The following is a 23,408-nucleotide window of genomic DNA, read 5'->3' as shown; positions in this document are numbered from 1 at the left end:
TCATTATAAATATATATTAATACGTCTATGTACATAAATTAAATGGTTTAGTAAAACGGTTTGAGTTACTTAGACGTTCTAAACTCCAAGCCAATCATTGATCAATGACTTTATATTAGCTATTCCGCCTTAAATTGTTTGTTTACCTTTTTTTATTCTTTGTAAAAATTATTTAATTTAAATGTAAACAAATGGATGATGTAGAGGCCATGGAGAATAAGTTAACTTGTATCAAAGGCAAACATTATCACTGTGTGCGGAAAACTTTAACAAAATTTACTATATGTATATCTCTATTCAATCGGGTTCTATTGATGGTAAAAGTGCTGAAGAGGCACATGCTTTTTCGACTTGCTCTTCTTCTAATGCTTATTTGTACTACTCGTGTCACGATATACAACCAAATCCAAGACACTCTTAAGCCACAGCTTTTGCAGCAATGGCAGCTCTCGCAACTTGCGCCATCTTAGCAGCTGATTAAGACGGACTTCAAATTCGAAACAATTGGAAACATTTTAGATGACTTTGTGTTACTTATAACTAAATAAGAGGAGAATAAGTAAACAATCATTGCATTTAGAACCTTATTTCCAAAAAGAATTTACAAAAGCATTGACTCATAAGAAGTTACAACTTGCTGATGGCTTAATATAATACAGCCAAGTTCAAAATTTGAAGGTCTGTTAACCACCAAAGGAAAGATCGAACCATAACATTCGCACCATTAGTTTAACAATTAAAATTTTTTCAAGTACATAACTTGACATTCACACAATGACAATGGAGAAACATAAAACATTACTTAAATTCTCATTTTTAGAATACACACCAACATTACTAAATAATCCTTATATACTCACAAAAGAAACATTACTAAATACTCCTTATATACTCCCCTTATTTAGAAGAAAGTGATATAGCGCCCATAGCGGCATAACGCCACCGGATGATACCCTAACTCGGTACCACACTAATTTGTGTTAATAGATATTAAAAATGAAAATAAATAAGATCTTGTTTTCATTTTTTTTTTTGCCAACCACTAATAGGCAGAAATGTACTTTTGTTACTGAACAAACATCGAAGGATTTCAATTAAATGATAAAATTTATCAAATATTTCAGCGCCATCACAAACTTCTTAGAGCCAAGCACCCTGAGATTCCCTTTTAGTCCATGCCTAATCGATCATAAACCTTGTTATGGGGAGTCGGACTGCATAAAACCATGAGGTTATGGAATCAATGTCGACTCTCAGGAAATCAGGACCATCATATTACCTTATCCCGTCAGTAGGAGCCTCCACATATGAACATGTGCCATTTTTATGGCACCAAACAAACAGCATAGCTTTGTGACTTCAAAAACCTGTACACACTGGAGGTCATTTGCAAGATTATCACCAGATCTGCCCTAAAGCCCGTAATAAGCTCGTAATATGAATAGATGTAAGCAGCTTCTTAAGGATGGTTACAGAAATAGTAGTATATTACTATAGTAATTAGTAATTTAAACTTTTAGAATGTGCATCTTGTCTTAAATTTTTAGAATGTGTTACGAATAGGAAGGAATGAGAGACAAAGCTAAATGAAGTATCTGTAGCCCACCATCCCCACCATCACGAAAGAGCCTTAGGTCTTTATTCTAGTTTTCATGTAAAAAGAAACCATCAACATCACTCGAGTATTAAGCCGCATCCTCCAAGCCCTGCATGTTATAACAATAACATTCATATGTTTTATGTTTATGATAGAATGACCAAGATGCAAAATATTGATCGCTACAGGCTATTTCACATGCCTGAAATTCAATACTATAATACTCGTATGTGTTAAACCTATGAAAAAAATACAGGATAAGTGAGATATATATTCCAAAAAATATGCTCAAGAACAAATCCCGAAGATTATGGTGAAGACACGGAGGCAATCCAACGCAAAGAGAGACAATCTTATGTGAAAGAAGAAGAAAACTATGTAACTTGTGTATCCTCATATTGAGTGATCAATAAAATTTCTAGTGCGACTTACGACTATAGTGAGGACGTAGCCAAATGACTATAGCGAGTGTAACACCCCCATTTATTTAAGGGCCTGAACTAGGACTTCTCAAATAAATGACGGTGTTACCATCTCGGAATCCCGAGGCAGTAGATAACAAAGGAAAGAAACACAGTACTTTATTAAAATGTTTATAGTGAGATTACAACTGGAATTAAGCAAAGCCTCCAAAATTCATGACCAAAAGATAAAGTCTGATAAAACTACTAATAAGACTAAGGTGGGCTAGGCACTAAGTCAGTCATCCAAGCTCTCTTCCGGCCAGCTCCATCGGTCTACGAAATATGTCAATGCTCCCCAATTATTGGATCATAGGCGTACACGAATACACAGGGTCGAGTAGGGAAAATAATGCAACAATAAAATATGATATGCATGCTCCTCCGTCACCTCCATCTCCAACTCAACTCATATCTCATATCTTCAAGACCTTGACCATACCGATCCCCGGTAGACTTTATATATCGACCGTAGTCGATCGCTACCTTCATGTTTGAGGACACCAGGGCAAGTCTGCAGAACCGGCCCTGGGCCTTATCACAACATCACATCGTATCTCAACACCGTCACCACCACACCATCCTCCAACTCCAATGCATATGCAATGCTCAACAGAAATCGATGCAACACAATATGTATATCAATGAATGAAATCATGCCGACTATCAAAATGTTGAAATAACATACTCAACACGAACAATTCAGACAATCACTTCCTCGTATATGAATCATAACGTAATCAACAACCATGAGTCAAGTCAACACAATTTAACAACAACGATTACAAGTCAAGTGTATTTCCCTACCTCAAAGTGCCAGCAAATTCCAATTAAGCGGTTTAAGCGGTCCGAAACAAGGCAATGCATTTGATTATCGATCCTTCACGAATCCGTCACCTAAAACAATTATGATATTTATAATTACTAACTACTAAATATAGAAATCTCCCAAAGTGGAAACTTTCCCGATATAGTAACTTTCTATTTTAACAAACCCGACTCAAAATCCCGTTTCTAATTAATTAATTATTATTTTATTTTAATTAACTCGAAACTTAAACCAACACGATAATTTAAACGAATTATACGATTTAAGAAAACCCGAATCAAACATAGAACAACTCAAACAATCCTGACTCAAACCCGTCTTTAATTATTTACTAACTCGGAAATTAAATTGAATAAATTATTTAAATGACTCGGGAGATAAATTAATTAATTAAGAATACGATAACTTAAATGATAACGAAACGAATCAAATAAGCTAAACACACGCGCCCCTTCAACTTGACACAACTCCCTCCAACAACCACAGTGTGGCCTGGTCACCTCCGACCACCACCAACATGGTCGACCCACGCCGGTGGTCAGAACCACCACCACCAACACCCCGCAATGCCGCAACTCGGCCGCCACAAAACGCCATAACAGCCCCTCTTCAAATCCGCCACCACGACACAATCGACCCACAAGCCACCACCACCCCAGAATCATGGCCAACCCAAGACCCCCCCACGCACGACGTCACCGGCTCGACCTCCCTTCTCCGGTTTTTAACACGCTCATAACCCGTTTGCTACCCCTGTCGATGCCGCCTTTTACAGCCCCCTACCACCACCTAAAACCACCCCAACAACCACCACGTCACTCGTCTCTCACCACACTACCCTTATACCCTGTTAAAAACTACCATAGACGCCTTTATAAGACACGAAACACTCAACCAAAAACCGACATCAATGCTAAAGCAGAGGAAATGGGTTGAGTACTTACCTTTACGCCGCCACAACAGCCACCACGGCCACCCACAGTCGTCGACAATAGCCCCTACCCCTTCCCTGCTGCGCCGTCAACAACCCAGTCACTCTCTCTCTCTCTCGAATTCCGTGAAGGTTGATGTTGGTGTTGCTGAAAAAGAGGGAGGCGGGTTGAGGGAGTGTAGGAGGGAGGCGGGTAGAGGGTAGGATATTCTTAGGTTTAGGGTTAGGGTTAGGGTTAGATGGGCTTTAGGGTTTAATGGGCTGGACAGTTATTGGGCCAACCCAAATGGGTCGTTGGTTAATTGTTTAGCTCACCTTTCGAATTCCGTATAAACCCGTCTCAAATAACTTACGATAACTTAACGAAATTATCGACTCAATATTAACTTGACTTAATTAGCAAAATAGTATATATAATAATTAATATATAATAATATCCGTTTAATTAATTATATTATATAAAATACGGGGTATTACAGTCTTCCCCCCTTAAAATGAACTTCGTCCCGAAGTTCGCTCCCGTACTCGAACCTCAGAAGGGTATTGCATATCGTACTTACGGACGTCACGCATTTCTAACACGGTCAACACCTACTTTTGACACATCAATTAAACATAACAAACACGAAATGTTACATTCTGCCCTCCTAAAAATAAACTTCGTCCCGAAGTTTAACTCGTCTTTACTTAACCCAACTAACTACAACTAATAACTACCTGGAAACACAATTGAATAACAACTAAATAATCACTTGAGAATACCGTCCTTTTCCATCTAAATTCCGATCTCAAACTCAAATAACTCAATCATCGTGGTCACACTGGACCGTAAACATAACTCAGCTCATAGGCTAACTCATAACTCATTACCAGTAGATTAACTACACTCTCCTTTTACACATCAACCAACTAACAGAAGTAGGGACAAAACATATAAAACTCATTCGCATAGGTACCCCACAACGAAACATCTACTTGATCAAAACTACCATCTACAACCAAGTGCAATATAAACATTAAGATTTTTCAATCCTACCCGACTAAAAACAGGGTTACGTCCTCGTAACCTCTTTTCAATTTCCATATACATATGCAACAAAATCATTATCAACCACATGTGACAAGAAAGAACATATGATAAAAGATTGCGTATTAACACTAAGGTCGAAACAAGTTTTTATTAAGGAATTAACTGATTGTCAGCAAGTAACATTTATATGACTAGCTCATGCTTAACTTAAAAACACAGCATCAAACTAAAAGAACAACAAGAAAGGAATCATGGTTTACACGGTTTCACAATTAAACGAATTTGATGATGAATTATAGACTATGAACGAGCGAGAGCAAAATCAACAAAACAATTTAAGAACTTCTCACATTTGTAAACATATCACAGAAATAGATCTACCATTATTATCTATCACAATCACAGGATCTTATTGACATGTCCATATAACCATTTACTCACTCACTGGTTTAGGTCACGAATTAGGTCGATGAATTTAAGCAATTAACAACATACTCATAATTCGTATTTAAATTATAAAAATTGTTTGCACGATATCAATTCTGAAAACATGTTTCCCAATAAAAGTAACTACATATGATCTATGACAATGACGACATTACTTCCATATCACACCCATGTTTCACCTTTTAGCAACCATGTCATTCAATTGTGTCCAACAACTTAGTATAATTCATTTTCAGCAAACAAAGATATTGTATAAATAGTTTAAACATATACATTTACCATTATATACTTTGTAGAACACTAGCTATGATAAAGATTAGCAACTTGAACAACTTCTCTAATTTGCACGATCTGAATAATTAGGCAACTCGTGTCTCAATTAAATGTAACTATAATGACCATCCTTTAAACCAATGCATATCATGTGAATCATCAAAAGAGTTATCCCACTCTGATTGCCAACATAGTTATCGTAAACAATCTTTATTAGAATATAATTGATAGTAACGACTCAAGAGTATAGATATGTCAGATGTCATGTTACGATTGCAAGAATCAATTTAGCATTTTATGACAATATAATAACGAACATATCCAATAAGAAATAACCCACTGTTTATTATCATGTTATAGATTTAGGTTCAACTGAAATGATTTAATTTGAGGAAGGTAATAAATATAACCATTGACACACATCTCATACGAAAGACATTAGAACTTAGATGCATCCTACATGTGTGAACATTTGGACATACGCATTACTATCATCCATGTGTAAACATTAAACATAATTATTATAATTATTCATGCGAGTAGGTTAGCACAACTAAATTAACTTTTAACGCCATCAACTCTACCAAGATATGACAATATGGTTTTATTTTTATATATATCCGACCACTATGCAAATATGATGAACATACTAGAGATATTACAACATGCCAAACATACATAAAATATGCACAACTGGACTCGTATAAAATATTTTACCCTTGATTAAGAATCAATTTAAGCTATTCAATTTCACCCATACTATCATGCCAACAATGTTATCAACTAGACTTTAATTTTATCACTTGTTAAGATACACAACTACCGAACATGCGTGCTACTATCATCATATAAGGACATTATAACTCACATTACTAAAGCTCATGAATTAGCCAAACAATCGTATGAAAATTGAACATAGAACGCACATTTAAATGTTTTGATTCGCGTTGTAACTTCCAAAATTCACGAATAAATAACCGTTCGCTTAAAACTTGATTCATATTATTTTTATAAAACACGGAGAGTTAAAAAGAACACAGGGGAAAAAGAATTAGGTCCAAAGCACCAAAATTTCATTTTTAAAGAATTTTGCAACCCAGTTGGTCCAAACAAACATGTGACAGCAATTGGTCTGAAACTTGGGTCAGTTTGCAAAACTTATTATTTAATATAGAGACATCAAGAATTTTCGTGGCTTATCAATTTGAAAACGTATGCGAACCTTCTAGTCGATGGAGTTGGAATTTTGCAAAAATCATTTATACAAATTAAATGAGGATTTTTACAGAATCGTTGGTCAAAACGTCACTGCACAGGAACTGCCCGACCTCAGCCCACTAAAACATTTATTACTCCTAATCCGTATACCCTATAAGCATGAAGCCAACGCCAAAAGAACACTAACTCACGAGGCTATTTCTCATAAAATTTTTATCCGTAAACAGTAAACAGAAAAGAAATGGCAGTAAGGTCAATTAAAGAGTACAATCAAACAAAACAAGTTTCAGCACTAAGTCATTCACTTTCTATGTCCCAATTCTTACAACTATACTATCGATACTAATCCATCCTAACTTAAATCTCACACTGTACAATTCGTAACTTCTACCCCATAGAATCCCTTCGCATCTCGATCTTACTCCGTATATCTAACTCGCGATTGTTATGACTATAAACATGCAATTCGATAGAGTTTATAATTACTATCACAAGACTATACTAGCATGGCTTTGGGATCACATAACCGCATATTACTAGATATAGTAGTGCTATCAACACATCATTCATACAAATTACTTACCGTAGCGTTGTCCTGCAATAATCAATGTATCAATCAATTAACACTTAGGCAATGATATATGAATTTCATGTTCAACCTCAAGCAGCTGTTCTACCCTTTCTCTCGTATACACTCAGGGTTTCCGGGTCAAACTGAGAGGGCCGCTGGTTCGGTGTGAGGGGGCCCCTAACTCATACCTTACCTTAGTGTGCTCCTAACGGTTCTATCCCGGGGTTCATTTTATTTAGACTCTTCCTATGTTCATTGGATTCATTGGTTTAGGCCTGAGGATCGTTCGCTCTGATACCACTTTGTAACACCCCCATTTATTTAAGGGCCTGAACTAGGACTTCTCAAATAAATGACGGTGTTACCATCTCGGAATCCCGAGGCAGTAGATAACAAAGGAAAGAAACACAGTACTTTATTAAAATGTTTATAGTGAGATTACAACTGGAATTAAGCAAAGCCTCCAAAATTCATGACCAAAAGATAAAGTCTGATAAAACTACTAATAAGACTAAGGTGGGCTAGGCACTAAGTCAGTCATCCAAGCTCTCTTCCCGGCCAGCTCCCATCAGTCTCTGAAATACCTGTCAATCTGCTCCCCAATTATTGGATCATCACAGGCGTACACGAATACACAGGGTCAGCCGCGAAGCTGAGTAGGGAAAATAATGCAACAATAAAATATGATATGCATGCTCCTCCGTCACCTCCATCTCCAACTCAACTCATATCTCATATCTCATAACCCGGCACGCCCAGCCATACCGATCCCCGGTAGACTTTATATATCGACCGTAGTCGATCGCCACTTTGTTTGAGGACACCAGGGCAAGTCTGAGAACCAGCCTGGGCCTTATCACAACATCACATCGTATCTCAACACCGTCACCACCACACCATCCTCCAACTCCAATGCATATGCAATGCTCAACAGAAATCGATGCAACACAATATGTATATCAATGAATGAAATCATGCCAGCTATCAAAATGTTGAAATAACATACTCAACACGAACAATTCAGACAATCACTTCCTCGTATATGAATCATAACGTAATCAACAACCATGAGTCAAGTCAACACAATTTAACAACAACGATTACAAGTCAAGTGTATTTCCCTACCTCAAAGTGCCAGCAAATTCCAATTAAGCAGTTTAAGCAGTCCAGAAACAAGGCAATGCATTTGATTATCGATCCTTCACGAATCCGTCACCTAAAACAATTATGATATTTATAATTACTAACTACTAAATATAGAAATCTCCCAAAGTGGAAACTTTCCCGATATAGTAACTTTCTATTTTAACAAACCCGACTCAAAATCCCGTTTCTAATTAATTAATTATTATTTTATTTTAATTAACTCGAAACTTAAACCAACACGATAATTTAAACGAATTATACGATTTAAGAAAACCCGAATCAAACATAGAACAACTCAAACAATCCTGACTCAAACCCGTCTTTAATTATTTACTAACTCGGAAATTAAATTGAATAAATTATTTAAATGACTCGGGAGATAAATTAATTAATTAAGAATACGATAACTTAAATGATAACGAAACGAATCAAACCCGACTAAACACACGCGCCCCCTTCAACTTGACACAACTCCCTCCAACAACCACCAACCCTCACCGCCGACAGTGTCGGCTGGTCACCTCCGACCACCACCAATATGGTCGACCCACGCCGGTGGTCAGAACCACCACCACCAACACCCCCATGCCCGCAACTCGCCCGCCACAAAACGCCATAACCCCTCTTCAACTCGTCGCGCCACCACGACACACTCGCGACCCACAAGCCACCACCACCCCCAGAATCATGGCCAACCCAAGACCCCCCACGCACGAGCGTCACCGGCTCGACCTCCCCGGTCTCGGTGAAGCCCCCGCAACCCCGCCCGACACGCTCATAACCCGTTTGCTACCCCTGTCGATGCCGCCACTGACCCCCCCTACCACCACCTAAAACCACCCCAACAACCACCAGTCACTCGTCTCTCACCACACTACCCTTATACCCCGTTAAAAACTACCATAGACGCCTTTATAAGACACGAAACACTCAACCAAAAACCGACATCAATGCTAAAGCAGAGGAAATGGGTTGAGTACTTAACCACCACGGCCACCCAGATCGTCGACAATAGCCCCTACCCCTTCCCTGCTGCGCCGTCAACAACCCAGTCACTCTCTCTCTCTCTCGAATTCCGTGAAGGTTGATGTTGGTGTTGCTGAAAAAGAGGGAGGCGGGTTGAGGGAGTGTAGGAGGGAGGCGGGTAGAGGGTAGGATATTCTTAGGTTTAGGGTTAGGGTTAGGGTTAGATGGGCTTTAGGGTTTAATGGGCTGGACAGTTATTGGGCCAACCCAAATGGGTCGTTGGTTAATTGTTTAGCTCACCTTTCGAATTCCGTATAAACCCGTCTCAAATAACTTACGATAACTTAACGAAATTATCGACTCAATATTAACTTGACTTAATTAGCAAAATAGTATATATAATAATTAATATATAATAATATCCGTTTAATTAATTATATTATATAAAATACGGGGTATTACAGCGAGGACGTAGCTAAGTTGGTGAATCTCGTAAATATTGTGTCCTTATTTTTCCAATTCTTATTATCTTTATTAGTGTGTGAGTGGCTCATACCAAAAATTCCTACAATCCGACTCTAATTCTGGATAGATCGGATGTTTGTAAATACACTTAAGTAGGAAAGGTAAATGAACGAAAATGATCTCTCCGTAGTTTGTCAATTACCTACTGTATATAGTACATTAGTACAGTTACAGGCAGGCATACTAATGCTAGTTAGAGAAGCATCTTCATCAAAATCAATTGATTTTGCAAACTCATCAAAGCTCTATTGGAATTCTTAAGCCGTCATAAGCTAGTTGAACTGGTACTTCTTCCCTGAAAAAACATTAAACGGGAAAATGAACGTCAGCTCTAACAATTCCGTCTAGAGTTCCTCTTTCTGAGGACCTCCAAAATTCCAGTTCCTGCATAGTCATTTCTGAAGACTCTTTACTATTTCTTATGTTTGCCCTTGATTTACGTATGTCAACAAAATTTGAATAAAAAGTTCATATTCCTGATTTCCTGCAACGAATGCACTCAATGCCGAGTGTGTAAACAACCTTGAAAATCCACAATTCAAAACCTAGAATTGAGATTAGGAGAGTTAATCCAGATGTATGGAGCTCAATTACCTTTGAGACCAATCCATGAGAGACGCATTGATCCGATCATGATCATAGGCATGATTAATACCAATCAGTAAAGCACTCTTTGGTCGAATCTTTTTTATAGCGTCCAGGGCCTATACATGAATCAAATCGATTAGTCATATACAACTCTAGTCTTTTGTTGATCTAGGAAACAGATTTCTTCAATGAACCATTAAAAAAATTATCGCGAGATTGTATATGTTATTTCATAATCCTAGAAGCGCATCCAAGTTAATGACGTATATTGGACTATTCGGTCATTGCGGGACGATAACGAAAAGACGAGTTTATAATGTAAACAAAAAACGTATACAATTTCAACTTTTCGGGATTTATTTCACTTTGCTCCATTGTTACACCAAAGTAAAAGAGAAGCGAGTTTTTAAATATTGGAAATGGTGAACCTCAAAGAATGAAATATACGTATATTCTGAAAGAATGCATGAATCTCACCTTAGGAAAACACAAGTGAGTACTCGGGCCTTCTATCTGAAATTAGGCAAATAAAAAATTAGTACAGATGTTACCAGTGATGAAAGATCAAGTGACATTTCTTTTGTAAATTTATCGACTAAAGGAGTCTCCCAATATAGAGACTCATAACATTTTCAGAGAGGTCTTAATCTAGTAATTGGCAAAGTATGTTACCAAATGAATAGTGTTTGTATCCAAAATAAGAAGATCCATGTAACACCCCGGTTTAAGAAGGGGCCTTTAGCAAGACATTCCCTAATAAACCGGACTGTTACCATCTCGGTTTCCCGAGGTAGTGAATAACAAATTAAACTCCAAGGCAAAATTATATAATTACTTTAACTTAATTATTACAAAACCTCTTTTACGTCAAATTACAAAGAACTAACAAAACAAAAGTGAAAGTCTTCTAGATGATGATCTAGCTACTAAGTCTTCTGATCCAATGTCTCACGCCCACCAAGCTCCCGTTCTATCTCTTAAACCTGTCAAGTCTGCTCGCCAATATTTGGGTCATCACAGGTGTTCACGAATACACAGGGTCAACCACGAGGTTGAGTAGGGAAAACAATTAAACAACAAAATATGATATGCATGATCCTCGGTCACCTCCATCTCCATCTCAACTCATATCCCATATCTCATTTCTCATAACTCATAACCGAACGCCATGACCATACCGATCCCCGGTAGACTATATATATCGACCGTAGCCGATCCGCATTTCCTTGTTGAGGACACCAGGGCAAGTCTGCAGAAACCCTTGGGCCTTATCACAACATCGTCATCACCACACTACATCACCACAACATCCTCCATCTCCAATGCATATGAATGCTCAAAAGAAATTAATGCAACACAATATATATAAATCATGAATCGATAAATCATAAAATCATGCGGTTACCCGATGTTATGATAATATATTCAATACGATCAATTGATCAATCACCTTCCAAAGTATATGAATCATAACGTAAATCAACAACCATGAATCAAGTCAACACAATTCAACAACGATAATAAGTCAAGTGTATTTCCCTACCTCGATCTTTGCAGTCAAATGGTCGGGTGTCCAGTAATATTCCACAACAATTCGCCCTCTGAAAGATGATTAAATGATAACAATTACTTAACTATTCCCGTTCCCAAAATAGAGAGTTATTAAAGATAGGACTTCCTAAAAATGGAAACTTTCCCGATATAGTAACTTTTCTATTAAACCCATCACTAATTAATTAATTATCATTAATTATTATTTTATTTTTAAATAGCTCGGAACTAAAACCAACACGATAATTAAAGGATTAAACGGATTATGTGATTAAGAAAAACCCGAATCAAACATTGAACAACTCAACAACCCGACTTAAAAACCCGTCTTTAATTATTTAAATAACTCGGGAATTAAATTAATTAATTAAGAATATGACCAATTAAAGAATTATAACGATTAAACTATGAAAACCCGTTTCAAAACAATTCGAATAACCCGACTCTTACCACCCACGCCTTCACTCTCGCCCACACTCCTCACGCGCCGCCTGAACCACCGTGACAACCACCAGCCATGCTCCCCACTTCGACCCCACCACCAACAACCACCACCGGCACTGGTCGATTCGCGCGGCGAGTCGAACCAAGATCTTGCCCTTTGGCCTGGTTCACCGCAAGCCTCACCAAACGCCCCATTTTCTCCACCTACAACCACCGCAACTCTCACCTGTCCCCTGCCAAACCACCACCGTCATGCTCGCCGCCAAACCACGCACACAGACACATTGGCACCACCGTTTCGACCTCGCCCAAGTCCACGGTGGCGCCACCCCAAACCTACCCATCTAAACCCGTCTGAAAACCCGCATTATAAACCCGTTTGCTACCCCTGTCGCTGCCACCTCTCTCTGCCACTACCACCACCCAAAACCACCCTAACCACCACCACTACACTCGTCACATACCACCCATTACCATTACCCCGACACCAACCACCCTTATCCCCTCCCTAAGACACGCAATGACCACCAACAACCCGACGTAAAAGCGAAACAGAGGGGAAGGTTGTGCTCTTACCTTTTTCTGCCGCCACTACCGCCACCAGGGCCACCCACGGTTGTCGACAAAAGTCCCTAACTCATCCCTGCTGCGTCGTCAACCACCACACACACACTCTCTCTCTCGAATTGCGTGAAAGGCTGTCATTTGGTGTTGATGAAGAAGGGAGGCGGGTTGAGGGAGTAAGAAAGGAGGGAGGCGGGTTGGGTAGGGTACTATTAGGGTTAGGGTATACTATTAGGGTTAGGGTTTAGGGTTAAATGGGCTGAACAGTTATTGGGCCAACTCAAATGGGTTAGCTCACATTTCGAATTCCATATAAACCCGTCTCAATTAACTTACGATAGCTTAACGTAATTATCGACTCAACACTTAACCCGATATAATTAGTAATATAAAATGTATAATAATTAATATATAATAATATCCGTTTAATTGATTATATAAAATACGGGGTATTACAGTCTTCCCCCCTTAAAATGAACTTCGTCCCGAAGTTCGCTCCCGTACTCAAACCTCAGAAGGGTATTGTATACCGTACATACGGACATCACACATTTCTAACACAGTTAACACACACTTTTGACACATCAATTAAACATAACAGACACGAAATGTTACATTCTGCCCTCCTAAAATAAACTTCGTCCCGAAGTTTAACTCATCTTCACTTAACCCAACTAACTATAACTAATAACTACCTGAGAAACCAAATGTATAACCACTAAATAATCACCTGAGAACACCGTCATCTTCCATCTAAATTCCGATCTCAAACTCAAATAACTCAATCACTATGGTCACACTGGACCGTAAACATAACTCGGCTCATAGGCTGACTCATAATTCAATACTCTTAGTTTAGCTACACTCTCGTTTTACACATCAACCAACTAACAGAAGTAGGAACAAAACATATATAACTCATTTGCATAGGTACCCCACAACGAAATAACAACTTGATCAAAACTACGATCTACAAACAAGTGCAACATAAACCTTAAGATTTTACAATCCTACCCGACTAGAAACATGGTTACGTCCTCGTAACCTCTTTTCAACTTTCATATACCTATGCAACAAAATCACTATCAACCACATGTAACAGGAAAGAACACATGATAAGAGATTGCGCATTAATCATTAAAGTCGAAACAAGATTTTATTATTACTTAGCTCATGCTTAACTTAAAAACACAGCATCAAACTAAAAGAACAACAAGAAAGGGACCAAGGTTTACACGGTTTCACAACTAAACAAATTTGATGATCAATTATAGACCATGAACGAGCAAGAGTAAAATCAACAAAACAATTTAAGAGACTTCTCACATTTGTAAACATATCACAGAAAATAGATCTACCACTACTATCCATCACAATTACAGGATCTTATTGACATGTCCGTACCACCATTTACTCACTCACTGGTTTAGGTCACGAATTAGGCCGATGAATTTAAGCAATCAACAACATACTCATAATTCATATTTTAAATTATCAAAATCGTTTTCACGATATCAATTCTGAAAACATGTTTCCCCATAAAAGTAACTACATATGATCGATGACAGCGACAACATTATTTCCATATCACACATATGTTTCACATTTTAGCAACCATATCATTCAATTGTGTCTAGCAACTTAGTATACTCATTTTCAGCAAAACAAAAGATATCATATAAATAGCTTAAACATATACATTTGCCATCACATACTTTGTAAAACACTAGCTACGATAAAAGATTAGCAACTTGAACAACTTCTCTGATTTGCACGATTTGAATAATTAGGCAACTCGTAGGCTCAATTAAACGTAACTATAACGACTATCATTTAAACCACTGCATATCATGTAAATCATCAAAGGGTTATCCCATTATAATTGCCAACATGGTTATCATAAACAATCTTTATTATAATATAACTGATAGTAACAACTCGAGAATATAGATATGTCAAATGTCGTGCTACAATTGCAAGAATCACTTTAGCATTTTATGACAATAAAATAACGAACATATTCAAGAAGGAATAACGACACTGTTTATTATCATGTTATAGGTTTTAGGTTCAACTGAAATAATTTAATGCAATGAAAGCAATAAGTATAACTATAGGCACACAGACTCACATAAAGGACCTTAGAACTCAGATGACATCCTACATGTGGAAACATTTAGACATAATCCTTACTACCATCCATGTGTAAACATTTAAACATAATTATTGTAAATATTCATGCGAGTAATTTAGAACAATCAAATTAACATTTAACGCCATCAACTTTACCAAGATATGACAGTATAGTTTTGCATTTATATATATCCGACCACTATGAAAATATGATGAACACCCCAGAGATATTACAACATGCCAAATGTATATAAAATATGCAAACAACCGGACTCGTATAAAATATTTCACCCTCGATTAAGAATCAAATTAAGTTATTCAATTTCACTCATACTATCATGCCAACAATGTTATCAACTAAACTTTAATTTTTATCACTTGTTAAGATACATAACTACTGAACATGCGTGCTACTATCATCATATAAGGACACTATAATTTCACATTAATAAGGCTCATGAAATAATCGAACAACTGTATGAAAACTCAACATAGAATTTACATTTTAAAAGTCATGATTCACGTTGTAACTTCCAAAGACCACGAATCATTAACCGCTCGATTAAAACTTGATTCATATTACTTTTATAAAATACGGAGAGTTAAATACACAGGGGAAAAAGAATTAGGTCTAAAGCACAAAAATTCCATTTTTAAAGAATTTTACAACTCAGTTGGTCCAAACAAGTATGTGACAGCAATTGTTCCGAACTTGGGTCAGTTTGCAAAACTTACCATTTAATATAGAGACATCAAGAATTTTCGTGGCTTATCAATTTGGAAACATATGCGAATCTTCTGATCGATGGAGTTAGAATTATGCAAAAATTATTAATACAATTTAAATGAGGATTTTTACAAAATCGTCGGTCAAAACATCACTGAACAGGAACTTCCTGACCACAGCCCACTAAAACATTTATTACTCCTAATCCGTATATCCTATAAGCATGAAACCAACGCCAAATGAACACTAACTCCCGAGGCTATCTCCCATAAAATTTTCATCCATAGGCAATAAACAGAAAAGAAATGGCAGTAAGGTCAATTAAAGAGTAAAATCAAACAAAACAAATTTCAGCACTAGGTCATTCTTTACTATGTTACAAGCTCTTATGAACATACTATGTATACTAACCCATCCCAACTTAAATCTCACACTTTGTACTTACGTAAACATCTATCCCATAGAATCCCTTCGCATCTCGATCTACTCCTTACATCTAAATCACGATTGCTATGACTAGAAACATGCAATTCAATAGTGTTTCTTATTATTATCACAAGACTATACTAGCATGGTTTTGGGATCACATAACCGCATATCACTAGACATAATAGTACTATCAGCACATCATTCAACATCCACCTAGGTAAATATCATCGACTCGCAATTATTTTCACGCTCACGACTACCACAATCCAACACTTCATTGATTATCAACCTGAACACGACTACCACAATCCAACACTTCATTGATTATCACGTCATCATTCATACAAAATACTTACCGCAACGTTATCTTGCAGCATGGTTAGAATATATGGGTCTCAAGGTGTACATCCACTCGATTATATCCAAGGTTTTCCTTCTAACTACCCTATTCACTCGATTTCTCTCGGGTTACCTGGTTCAAAACTGAGAGGGCAAAAGAGTACGCATTAAGGGCGCCTTCTTAACCGCACTGTGAGCTCCTGATTTATTCCCAGGGGTTCATTTTATTTAGACACATCCTACGTTCATTGGGTTCATTGGTTTAGGCCTGAGGATCGTTCGCTCTGATACCACTTTGTAACACCCCGGTTTAAGAAGGGGCCTTTAGCAAGACATTCCCTAATAAACCGGACTGTTACCATCTCGGTTTCCCGAGGTAGTGAATAACAAATTAAACTCCAAGGCAAAATTATATAATTACTTTAACTTAATTATTACAAAACCTCTTTTACGTCAAATTACAAAGAACTAACAAAACAAAAGTGAAAGTCTTCTAGATGATGATCTAGCTACTAAGTCTTCTGATCCAATGTCTCACGCCCACCAAGCTCCCGTTCTATCTCTTAAACCTGTCAAGTCCGCTTCGCCAATATTTGGGTCATCACGGTGTTCACGAATACACAGGGTCAACCACGAGGTTGAGTAGGGAAAACAATTAAACAAAAAAATATGATATGCATGATCCTCCGTCACCTCCATCTCCATCTCAACTCATATCCCATATCTCATTTCTCATAACTCATAACCCGGAACGCCCTTGACCATACCGATCCCGATAGACTATATATATCGACCGTAGCCGATCTGCGCATTTCGCTTGTGAGGAAACCAGGGCAAGTCTGCGAGAACCGCCCGGGCCTTATCACAACATCGTCATCACCACACTACATCACCACAACATCCTCCATCTCCAATGCATATGAATGCTCAAAAGAAATTAATGCAACACAATATATATAAATCATCGAACCGATAAATCATAAAATCATGCGGTTACCCGATGTTGTGATAATATATTCAATACGATCAATTGATCAATCACCTTCCAAAGTATATGAATCATAACGTAAATCAACAACCATGAATCAAGTCAACACAATTCAACAACGATAATAAGTCAAGTGTATTTCCCTACCTCGATCTCGATCAAATGGTCGGGTATCCAAAGTAATATTCCACAACAATTCGCCCTCTGAAAGATGATTAAATGATAACAATTACTTAACTATTCCCGTTCCCAAAATAGAGAGTTATTAAAGATAGGACTTCCTAAAAATGGAAACTTTCCCGATATAGTAACTTTTCTATTAAACCCATCACTAATTAATTAATTATCATTAATTATTATTTTATTTTTAAATAGCTCGGAACTAAAACCAACACGATAATTAAAGGATTAAACGGATTATGCGATTAAGAAAAACCCGAATCAAACATTGAACAACTCAAAAACCCGACTCAAAAACCCGTCTTTAATTATTTAAATAACTCGAGAATTAAATTAATTAATTAAGAATACGACCAATTAACGAATTATAATGATTAAACTATGAAAACCCGTTTCAAAACAATTCGAATAACCCGACTCTTACCACCCACGCCTTCACTCTCGCCCACACTCCTCACGCGCCGCCTGAACCACCGTGACAACCACCAGCCATGCTCCCCACTTCGACCCCACCACCAACAACCACCACCAGCCTGGTCGACTGCCGCCGGCGAGTCGAACCAGTGCTGCCCTTTGGCCTGGTTCACCGCCAAGCCTCACCAAACGCCCCATTTTCTCCACCTACAACCACCGCAACTCTCACCTGTCCCCTGCCAAACCACCACCGTCTTGCTCGCCGCCAAACCACGCACCCAGACACAGTGGCACCACCGTTTCGACCTCCCCAAGTCCACGGTGGCGCCACCCCAAACCTACCCATCTAAACCCGTCTGAAAACCCGCATTATAAACCCGTTTGCTACCCCTGTCGCTGCCACCTTTCTCTGCCACTACCACCACCCAAAACCACCCTAACCACCACCACTACACTCGTCACATACCACCCATTACCATTACCCCGACACCAACCACCCTTATCCCCTCCCTAAAGACACGCAATGACCCACCAATAACCCGACAGAAAAGCGAAAACAGAGGGGAAGGTTGTGCTCTTACCTTTTTCTGCCGCCACTACCGCCACCAGGGCCACCCACGGTTGTCGACAAAAGTCCCTAGCTCATCCCTGCCGCGTCGTCAACCACCACACACACTCTCTCTCTCGAATTGCGTGAAAGGCTGTCATTTGGTGTTGATGAAGAAGGGAGGCGGGTTGAGGGAGTAAGAAAGGAGGGAGGCGGGTTGGGTAGGGTACTATTAGGGTTAGGGTATACTATTAGGATTAGGGTTTAGGGTTAAATGGGCTGAACAGTTATTGGGCCAACTCAAATGGGTTAGATCACATTTCGAATTCCATATAAACCCGTCTCAATTAACTTACGATAGCTTAACGTAATTATCGACTCAACACTTAACCCGATATAATTAGTAATATAAAATGTTTAATAATTAATATATAATAATATCCGTTTAATTGATTATATAAAATACGGGGTATTACAATCCAGCTGCCCACCTCCACTCTCAGAGATAACTGCAAAATGAGATCTTTAATGTACGATATATAGAAGCGGCATCAAAATTCTCTTTCTTTTCAGGATTCTGCAGACAGTGAATGTTCTGAATAAACATGTAAAACGGCAATATGCAAGAATGCTCACCAGATTCCGTGCTGGAAGGAAATCGCGAAACATCAGATACATATGATACTTTACATTTGTCACCAAATAAGTAACCTAGTGAAACATAGTCTTCGCCATGCATAACCTGTGAAAACATTTAGAAATCAACCAAAGTGATTAACGCGGCCAACCATTTTACACGGCATGGTTAAATTACCGGCAAAGGGTTAAATTGAAGGCCTGAAGCAACGAATGGCTTTTCCGGAGTTAAGCTTAACAACAAATACACCCTTTTTACAAAGAAAGGCTCAGAACACAATAGTGCACCGGAATAAGTTAGCATAGTCAGGACGATAAAAGTGAGTGGATACTCAACGTTGTCTTTTGAAACTCGGTAATCGATATAACTTAGACCAATGCACTCCCACTAATCATCCAATCAATAACATAAGGACAAAAATATTAAAAAAAACATGAATTAATTAATGCTAAACCACAAAGAATAGTACTTTGTATAAAACATAATAGGAGTTGGAGACATAGGAAAAAAAACCGTGGCAAGGATAGAATGTAATATCGTCGTTGAATTCACCAAATACAGTAAACAATCGGTAGACAATAAATCCTAGCTTGATTATGATGGATTATGTCAATAAACAATTATGTGGGAAATTAAAATCAAGAAGGCTGACCTTAAGTGAAATGCAAGTGAATATTAAGCCTCCCCAAAAACAAATCCACCATTTTTTATCCTGAAATTTAATAGTACAAAATATACCGAAAGAAGAAAATCACGACATATTTATTACTAATATAAGATAGAGAATCACAAACTCAACAGTGATGACTCTCGAACTGCTTCACACGCTTCGTCACAATCTCCTTGTCAAACTTTGGTACTGCCATGGCGCCATTGTTGCTTCCTTCACTGATTCAATTCACATACCCATAAAATAAATTAATTGAGTAAGACCTAGAAATTTAAGAAAAAAAAACTATAGTTATAAAGTAGATAAAACTATAGTAATAAAGTAAATTAAATGGAAGTAGCAAAAAAAAAAAAAAACGAAAAAATGAGATACTTACAGTGAGGCGATTGAGAGATAGCGGAACCCTAGAAATTAATGGGTTCGTCTCACTTGTGAGATCGTTTCATATAAGTTTTGAAGATTATCCTGCATCTGTTGGTTTGTCATTTTGATTGCAGCATCTAATCTTCTATTTGTTGAGTCACCTGCTGGAGTTGGATGATCTTACTCAAACACAACATCTGATTACAATGCTGGGGATGCCTCCTCTGGTACGGATCGTTTTTTTATGCCTGGATTTCCTCTTCGGTTAATTGTCAGTCGTGAAAACAATACACCAGTATCTGAATTCAATCTCTTTTTTTCTCGCAGCTAGCGACATGCTCACGTTTCTGCTCAACTGGATAAAAAAGTTTCCTGAATTAAAAAGTTGGAGAGTAGAGATGGTTGTAAATTGAAATTTTGTTTTTGGGAAAGAATTGATTAGTTGAGATAATGATGGTGAGATGGTGGGTGGAAGACGGAAGTTTAAGAGTTTTTTTTTTTTTTTTTTTTTGGAATTGTAAAGCATGCTTTTCTGGAAAATTGTTCATTGTCATTCTCAAGTAACATAGAGAATGACAAAGGGTACGTTAAATCAGGTTTAAATGGACTTTTTTTTTTTTTTTTTTTGTTTGTGCTGATGTGGCCATATTGCAAAACCTTGATTGGCTCAAACAAAACTGATTTTGTGAGGTTGAATGTAAAGGCTGCATTACCTTAATTCTTAAAGGAGATTGCACCACGTCAGCGGTTTACAAGATTCTTTTATATATATAATGATTACATTTTAATGTATAAAATGGTATTTAAAATGCTAAAAATAGTTAAACTTTGTTTATGAACTTGAAATTTTTATATGACCTCACATGAATATTTTACTTATTGTAAGTAAAATTTCGTATAAAATTGATTTATTTTACATGATTTATAATTTTTATGAGATAAAAATGACATAAATGAAGGTAAAATGGTTAAAATTAGTTAAACTTCGAAATAGGCCATGAAATTTTAATATGTTGTTACATGCACATTTTACTCACTGGTTGTAAAAGTTTAGATGAACTTGATTCATTTTGCATGATTTATGAATTTTTAGTTTAAAAATGACATAAATGGTGACTATTTTAGCAAAAATAGCTAAAACAAATTACATGGCATGAGAAAATTATTTTAGGTTGCATTATTATCCCACTTATCAGATATAAAGTTGGAACATTGATTAGATTAATTTTCATATGGTTTAGATGTTTTATCTGATAAAACCGATTAATAGCAACTATATTTTTCTCGAAATAAATTCGAAAATTTTAACCTTGATTTTTGACATTATGAGTATCATGGAATTTGTTAAGAATGTTCAAAAATTTAAAATTCAAATTTTGAAATTATGGTAATTTAATTTGGATTTATTTCATAATAAGTTATGATTTCAAGGTTTATAATGAGCATGAATGATAAATCAAGTTGAATTATTGTCAAAAATTGAGTAATGACTAATTTTTGAGTCCTAAAAGGTTAGGATAATTAACTTGGACTAAAATTTGATTTTAGTATTATTTTGTGATTTTAATAAGTTAAAAATCGCGAATAACCATAAAACCGGTTTATATTTACGATATAAGTTTAAATAGGGCGATTTGGCACATAAATTGGCATGTTAGATACATATTATAATGCTGTATATTTCATTAATGAATGTCATATTTTATTTATATAATTTGGAATTATGTAATTTTATCTTAGTATGGCCTTAGTTTTAATCGATATTGCCCGTAATGTAAAGGAATATTTATTCGGTTGTAATTTTATGTGATCTCGTATCAATTTTATTTTATTTCATTAGATTTCATTTTACAAATGTATAATAGGAAGTACAATGTACATTTTATTATTTAATTATTTGTAATTCTGGAGTTTCCAAAAGACGGTGCCATTCGGAAAGGAGTTCCGATCGAGACGGTGTCTATCCTTGGGAAGCGTGTCACGTGAAGATTCAAGGGACCAAAGGAGTTGATTTCCGAATTTGTAATAGAATATAAGATTTTCTATTTTAGGAAAGGCTATACTAGGAAATTTATTTTACTTTATTTGCTTGCTTTATATGTTTGCATGCATTGCCAAATCGCCATTAACATCACATGCATTTTTTATATATTTATATCGTATTTTCAACCGTGTCGATTATAATTATCGTTAGTTCACTAATATAATTCACATAAAAGTGATAAATAATAAATCGACAAGACCTCTCACATATTTAAAATTGAGATTAGCCTTTCCAAATAGTAGGACCCATGAATCCCTTTGACATTTGTGGTAGATTCGGTTCCCTGGGGTACTTTCATTTTTCATTGGGTAAGTGGGGTAATAACAAGTTATTACACGCGAAATTTGGTTGGACTCAATGGGACATGAAGACTAGTCTTATGTTCCGGGGCTAGAGATGAACTTAACGTAATTTCATCGACCGAGAGTTCTAATTGTAGAATCGGTTAAAGAGTTAATCCACCGAGTTATATTAATGAGGGATGTATCGGTTTTCCCGTGCCCGAGTTAATATGGATTTGGATCTCGGAATCATTTATATAATTGGGTGGAAGTCATTATATAAATGGAAAAACATGCTAAAATGTTTTCATATTTTAAACGATGAGTGTTTCTTTTCCCATTATTTCGTTGTTTTATATTGTTCTTTATCATCGCTCCTACTCATATACGATATCATTCGATTGTAACATGAGTCTCCGCTAAACCACTATTACTAACGACAAATAGAATCTCTTTCTAAATCCTCAAATCTATATAATAACATAAAAAGCCAAACCGAGCACATATTTAAATGC

General features: G+C 36.9%; 1 long non-coding RNA gene across 1 annotated transcript; it reads right to left on the bottom strand.

Annotated features, from left to right (window-relative positions):
- Positions 1-1,219: 1,219 nt before the first annotated feature.
- Positions 1,220-20,621, bottom strand: LOC141594380 (uncharacterized). Its single transcript, XR_012522161.1, has 3 exons — positions 20,582-20,621; positions 20,188-20,423; positions 1,220-1,706 (listed from the first exon to the last, which is right to left on the bottom strand). It is a non-coding gene; the product is annotated as an uncharacterized LOC141594380 (long non-coding RNA).
- Between the last annotated feature and the right edge of the window lie 2,787 nt (positions 20,622-23,408).

Source organism: Silene latifolia, chromosome 8 (assembly GCF_048544455.1).
Source record: "Silene latifolia isolate original U9 population chromosome 8, ASM4854445v1, whole genome shotgun sequence".
In the NCBI taxonomy this organism is placed as follows: Eukaryota; Viridiplantae; Streptophyta; class Magnoliopsida; order Caryophyllales; family Caryophyllaceae; genus Silene; species Silene latifolia.
The sequence above is the reverse complement of the archived record's forward strand: the minus strand, read 5'-3'. Positions and strand labels throughout refer to the sequence as shown.